The 6186-nt window shown below is 35.5% G+C and overlaps 1 long non-coding RNA gene across 1 annotated transcript; it reads right to left on the reverse strand.

The window, feature by feature from the left end:
- Positions 1-1002: 1002 nt before the first annotated feature.
- Positions 1003-5697, reverse strand: LOC137004981 (uncharacterized). The gene is made up of 7 exons (XR_010892198.1): positions 5120-5697; positions 4395-4450; positions 4059-4146; positions 3488-3552; positions 3217-3370; positions 2061-2137; positions 1003-1908 (listed from the first exon to the last, which is right to left on the reverse strand). It is a non-coding gene; the product is annotated as an uncharacterized lncRNA (long non-coding RNA).
- Positions 5698-6186: the final 489 nt, after the last annotated feature.

Raw genomic sequence — 6186 nt, forward strand, 5'->3', positions numbered from 1 at the left:
CTGGGCAATATATAGCGAATGCTTTTGTCACGCGCATTTCATCAGTAAAGCCGGTTCCCTGATTACCGCTAAATCGCCATCACCTGCTTTCAAATCGCTATGAATCGCAGTCGATATTGAATGCGATATTGCGTGGCTTGTCAGTGAACTACGGCTCTGTCTATTAAATGCCGCTCCATTTGAAAGCAGGTGATGGCGATTTAGTGGTAATCAGGGAACCGGCTTTACTGACGAAATGCGCATGACAAAAGCAGTCGATATATCGCCCAGCCCTAGTACAAACCGTATTTTCTATCCCCCTACCATAATACTCTTGCATTTTTAATTATAATAATAATTCTCATAATTAATTTATACTTTTCATACTTCATTTTTCTCTAGCATTCTGTCTGCAACTAAAAACAGACTTGCTTATGCTTATTGATGTGTTGTGTAATTGCATGCTACTCAAAATTACTGAAAAAAGATTCAGGCAAATAAAATGTCACAAAATTAGGTGCAGAAGGCCAAAGCCCTTGGGATTCTGGGATCTGTCTTTTGACCTCCAAAAGCAAAGTAGCAAGTTAATGAACATCCATTACAACAAATCACACATGGGCTTGGAATGCTAAACGGGTCTTAATTGCAAACCCACTACCAATGGAAAATGCACACCTCTGCAAATGGCAGATGCTTGATCCTGATCAATAGCAGGCATGCAACTATCAATTGCAAAATCAATACTGTTGTATTTGGTTCTCCAATCTTCTGTCTTGTTGGAAATAAGGGCTCTAACAGAGTGGCCACGGATAACGAGCTTGACCACGGAGACCTTAGTCTTTATCTATCAACTGGTCAATCCTCAAGTCTCCAATGGCCTGAGGCTGGTGCGGTTCTTCACCACATCGTCATTTAAACCTACACTCTAAAGAAAAATGGTGCTATATAGCACCAAAAATGGTTCTTTGGCTCGTAATCATAGCGGAACCTTTTTTGGTGCTATATAGCACCTATCTTTAAAGGTGCTATATGGCACCTTGTCGTATGGTGCTATATAGAACCATAAGAGGTGCCATATAGCACCAGCAGTGGTTCTTTGGCTCGTTATGATAGGGGAACCTTTTCTGGTGCTATATAGCACCTATTCTTATAGTTTTCTAGCACATTTGTCAAATTAGAGGTGCCATATATTGTTTTTTGAGCTAGCAGGGCCCGTTATCATGCCAGGTACTACTGTAGATGAGTCAATATGCTTCTAAATTACACTTTTATGAACGATAATTAATAATTTCTTACCAAATCATGACTTCAAAGATTCAAAATCATGTACTAAATGCTTACTGAAAAACAAAATACATTACACTTTCAAAACCTTTTAATTTATTTCTTTCAGCAGCAAATAAACTCACATTATACTCCCCTTTTATACAAAATAATGCAACAAGCTTGAAATATGTACATTTTTGAAGACAATAGTCCTGTTTTTACATACTGAGTTATGCTCTGAAGTCCTGCAGTTTCTTTTTTGTCCTTCGGGATTTCAAAAAAAATATAGAAACTGGAACTTAAACCATAAGAAAGGGAGCAAGAGAGAGTATTGACTCCAAAAGTCTACTCACAGATTGAGTTGTACACTCATTTTACAGTGACAGGAAGTCCGACTGCATCCTTCAATTTCAAAACAACATACTTCAAAAAGGTCAGTGTCTTTTTCAGTCCTTTAGGGCACTGGATTGGATTCGATTCCAAACGCAAAATATACACACAGGATGAGGCCCAGTGCCATCAAGATGTCCTCACTCTACTCTGTGATTAACTGGCCATCCAACGTGAACAAAATGTGGTCATACTGCATGAGATGATCCTCCTGCAGGCTTTAGGCACTATCTTAGGTGTTGGGACGACAGGAGGGCTGGTCTGAGCATGGCCCTGGAGAAGAGGGGATAATAGCATTAACCATCTTCACATATTTATTTGAAAGGCAAACCTTATAAGCTAAATTATAACAAAATGTGCAATAAGTACTTCGTGCTTTGATTAGATTGTGCTTCACACACTGTAGTCACCTGTTCATGGCTCACCTCAATGTCAAACAGCAACCCCAGGTCCACCTTGAACAGTGCAGGCAAGAGGAGAACAGCTGCTTCCAACTGTAGGCCTTTCAACAAAATAACATCATTAGGTTAACATAACACGGGGATGCTTTTACCCAATACTTTTTTGTTTTGCTTTTTAAACATTCATTTCTGTGTGTAAAGCCCAAAGTATACTTCGTATTTTATGCGTATGCTTTTTCTGAACTCAAAACAAATTAAGATCTTTTTGATGAAGTCTGAGAGGTTTCTGTTCCTCCAATGATGAGGGTGAGTAATTAATAACAGAATTTTCATTTTTGGGTAAACTAATCCTTTAAAGGTGATTACCCTTGCACAAATCAAAGCAATTCTCAAACAACACAACTGGATATTCATACAACTTCACATTTGTACGAGACACACACTAGAGCTGCAGGATTCTGGATGAAATGAGAATCATGATATTTTGGTTTCAAATAGAGATCGCAATTCTCCCACGATTCTAAATAGACAACTAAAAATAACATTTATTTTACTAGTTCTAGCAAAATATTAATAGCTGGACTCTAATTGCCGGAAAATGTTTAATTTGAATGAATTATTTTTAAAAAATGGTTTTGAATATATTAATGGCTCATTAATAAATACTTGTTTCACTACTGGATGAATCAGGGTTTAACCTTATCCAATCTATTGAATGAATGATTCAATGACAATGTCACTGGTTGCCACCTAGTGGCTTAACAAGGTAATTTATATACAACAGTTATTTGAAGCACCATGTTAGTTTCGATTTTCTCTATTTTGATCACTATCTGATGTCCAGTGTTTATATCCTAACTGTAAACTTTTGTCTTATTACTTATGTGATAATTTTAATATTTGTGAAAGAAATCAAATAACCAAATCCTTGAATAACTACAGTGTGGTTCAAAACTGCTGTTTCTGGATCAGTGGCAGCATGAACACCGAATGTTCCGGTAGGATTTTTGTCAAAGGTTTAACAGACGCAGGCGAATCATTGTCATTAATAAAGTAGGATCGCGTGGGTGTTTGAATCGAGATTGCGACCTTTCTACGATAAATTGTGCAGCTCTAACATATACATACAAAGTAAATCAAAGGGGTTTCGGACAAGCCAGGTTGATGATGTATGTCATACCTAGAAGCAGGGCACAAGCTGATGTAACTGAAGTAAGTTGATTCAAAACTTTAACTCCCTCAATGTCAGCAGATGGTTCATGAAGTTCTCCCCCTCCTTCCAAATAATGAACATCGCCATGGTGAGCTGCTCCTCAATCATCTGTCTGGTTATCCTAAATAGTAAACATAAAAAAAAAAAACAAATTCGGTCACCTTTTGCTAGCATAACTACAAAATACACAAATTTAGACTTATTTTTCTGAAAATAAACCAAAATAGAATATTCTTACGTTCAACTCAGAAAGTACTCCTTGATGAGGTCTTCAGGACTTTCTCTCAGGTGAATGTTTTCAGCCTGTGATAAAGCAATTGTGATTAATTTTCTTAATTAAAAAAAAAAAGCACAATAATCTGTAATAGGAAATCAAATTTTTGCAGATATGCAATAGCAAAGGACAAGAAAAAGTAAATAATTCATATTAATGACTGGCCAAATTTGCAATTAATATATTTATGGACAATACCAGCAACACTTGTGGCGTTGAGGGATCAAATAAATAAATAAATAAATAAATAAATAAATACAAAGGAGCTAAAAAAAAAATCAATTCTTTATTTTTCCAATGCGTTTCAGCACACAGGCCTTCGTCAGTGCTAAAATACTACAGATTTGCAATTAAGAAATGCATCTGAATCAGTCATTGGTTTCATTTAAAATTATGAATTTATAATATATAATTATAAGTCTGAAAATAAGACATGCATCAATTAATAAATTAGCTTTACACCCTAATATATTTAATCATTCTTGATTAAAGGGATATTTCACGAAAAATGAAAGCTAGCTGTTAATTTACTTACCATCAGGCCAACCAAGTTGACTTTTTTTCTTCAGTAGAACAGTAAAGATTTTTAGCTGGAACTGTGATTAATTTAATGTCAATGGCTACTGTCAAAAAAAAAAAAAAAAAAAAAATTAATACAAAACAACAAGAAAAAAAGTCGCATGCATTTGAGATGGCATAAGAGGGAGTTGATGAATGTTTTGGAATGGATAATTCTTAGTCTAAAGTTTGTTAATGAGGATGACATTCAAGTCAATAGACCACATTAGATGGATTTTATTCAAACATGTCAAACATTGGTAATTCATATTATCTATTAACAATTATAGCCGTTTTTATAGAAATTACTTACCATGTAAAGTTATTGCAAAGTGTCCTTAGTCGTCAAACATTGAGGAGCTTTAGATCCTAAAAGGGAGAGGGGAATCAGTGTTTATAAATGGAAAAAAAAAAACTTATTTGCTGCAGTACAAGTAATTAATTAGTAGTGTAAATACTCAGCCATTTCATTCTACTAAAAAAAACACACCTCGCGCTAGTCAAATGAAGTAACGTTAAGCCTTAAATATGTCTTTACTCACACACTTTATTCGTCATTTTGGTCGAACAAATCAGAGCTAACGTGAAAAAGACAACTAAAAGAACTGACAAACATTACTTTAAAAACCTAAACTCAATAATTGTAATGCGAGGATCCCCTCAGCCTCGACTCGAGCGTCTCTCCCGCTCCCCACGCACTTCCTGCCCGCATCATTTCAAATAGCACGCGCTGCTTACACGGTAAAGGAGACGTTTCTTTTAAAAATTATTTAGAGACATATTTACATGGTCCAAACACTACAACAATACATTTCTATAGAATAAAACAAGTAATGCAACATCTTGTATAGAATAGAAATATTCAATTAGCGCTAACCTTTATAACGTTACTGCAGGCCGCGAAAATTCAAAAATTCGGTTAGTTACGATTTCGTTAGTATTCATGTTCACAAACAACGCTAATTAACTCTAAACCGCTAAAACACATGTTCAACCTTTGCATTTTCGAGTATATTAATTAAAACATTTCCAACCTACCTTATTTCATCCGAGTCCAGGGGAAAGAAAATGGCGGCCGAGCAGAAAACTCCAGAAAGTCTCGTGAGTCATGACGTCAGAAAAAAAAACCGTCTGTCACGGGGTCCTTAAAGAGAAATTATCCTTTGGCTGAAAGTGAGATATTTGAGCAGTTGAGTGTAGCCTACTATAATATTGAGAGCAATTCGCAGAAAGACGAAGTAATCAGACTCAAATAGTTATAGCAATCCAATTTACACCCATATTCACTAACAGTGTAGAGGGGCTTGGGGACAAAAAGGTTGAGAACCAGGTTATGTTTAGAAAATACACTGTAATTTAATGTTGTTTTTAATCCTTTCCCCAACTAAACTAAGAGAATAAGAGAGTTAGAGAACCTTTAAAGAACTATACAGAGGCTTAACAGGTTCTTTGTATGGCAGTGGTGCTATATAGCACCTTAACCACAGCAAGGAACCGCTGAAGAACCACTGAAGAACCGCTGAAGAACCATACAGGTGCTTTACTGGTTCTTTATAAGGTAGCGGTGCTATATAGCACCTTAACCACCCCAAAGAACCGCTGAAGAACCGCTGAAGAACCATTTTTTTTTAGAGTGTATGTTTATGTGTTTTTTCATTGCTTAGAAGGTTAGTGCACATAAAAATGCAAAATCTGTCATCATTTACTCACCCTTGTGCCATTCCAAATCTGTATTTTTCTACCGTGAAAAACAAAAGAAATGTTTCAATTGCTTTTGTCCATAGAATAAAAAGTCAATTTGGTCTAAACAACATGACACGTTCATTGTCATAAAAAAAAAAAAAAAAAATTCAAAATATATTCTTTTGTTTTCCATAGAAGAAATTCACAACATGAGAATAAGTAAATTATAACAGAATCTTAAATTGTGGGTGAAGTGTCCCTGTAAGCTATCTTTTGACTTCAGTGTTAGCTTCATAAATATCTGAAGGCCTATGGTGTCTTATTATTTTGCAGTACACTGAAAAAGCTAGATATTTACTGCTCTCTGTTAATAAGGAATATTTAATGAGACAACACAGGTCGTAAACCAAGCAAATGTTCAT

The sequence above is a fragment of the Chanodichthys erythropterus genome, chromosome 17, assembly GCF_024489055.1.
Source record: "Chanodichthys erythropterus isolate Z2021 chromosome 17, ASM2448905v1, whole genome shotgun sequence".
Classification (NCBI taxonomy): domain Eukaryota; kingdom Metazoa; phylum Chordata; class Actinopteri; order Cypriniformes; family Xenocyprididae; genus Chanodichthys; species Chanodichthys erythropterus.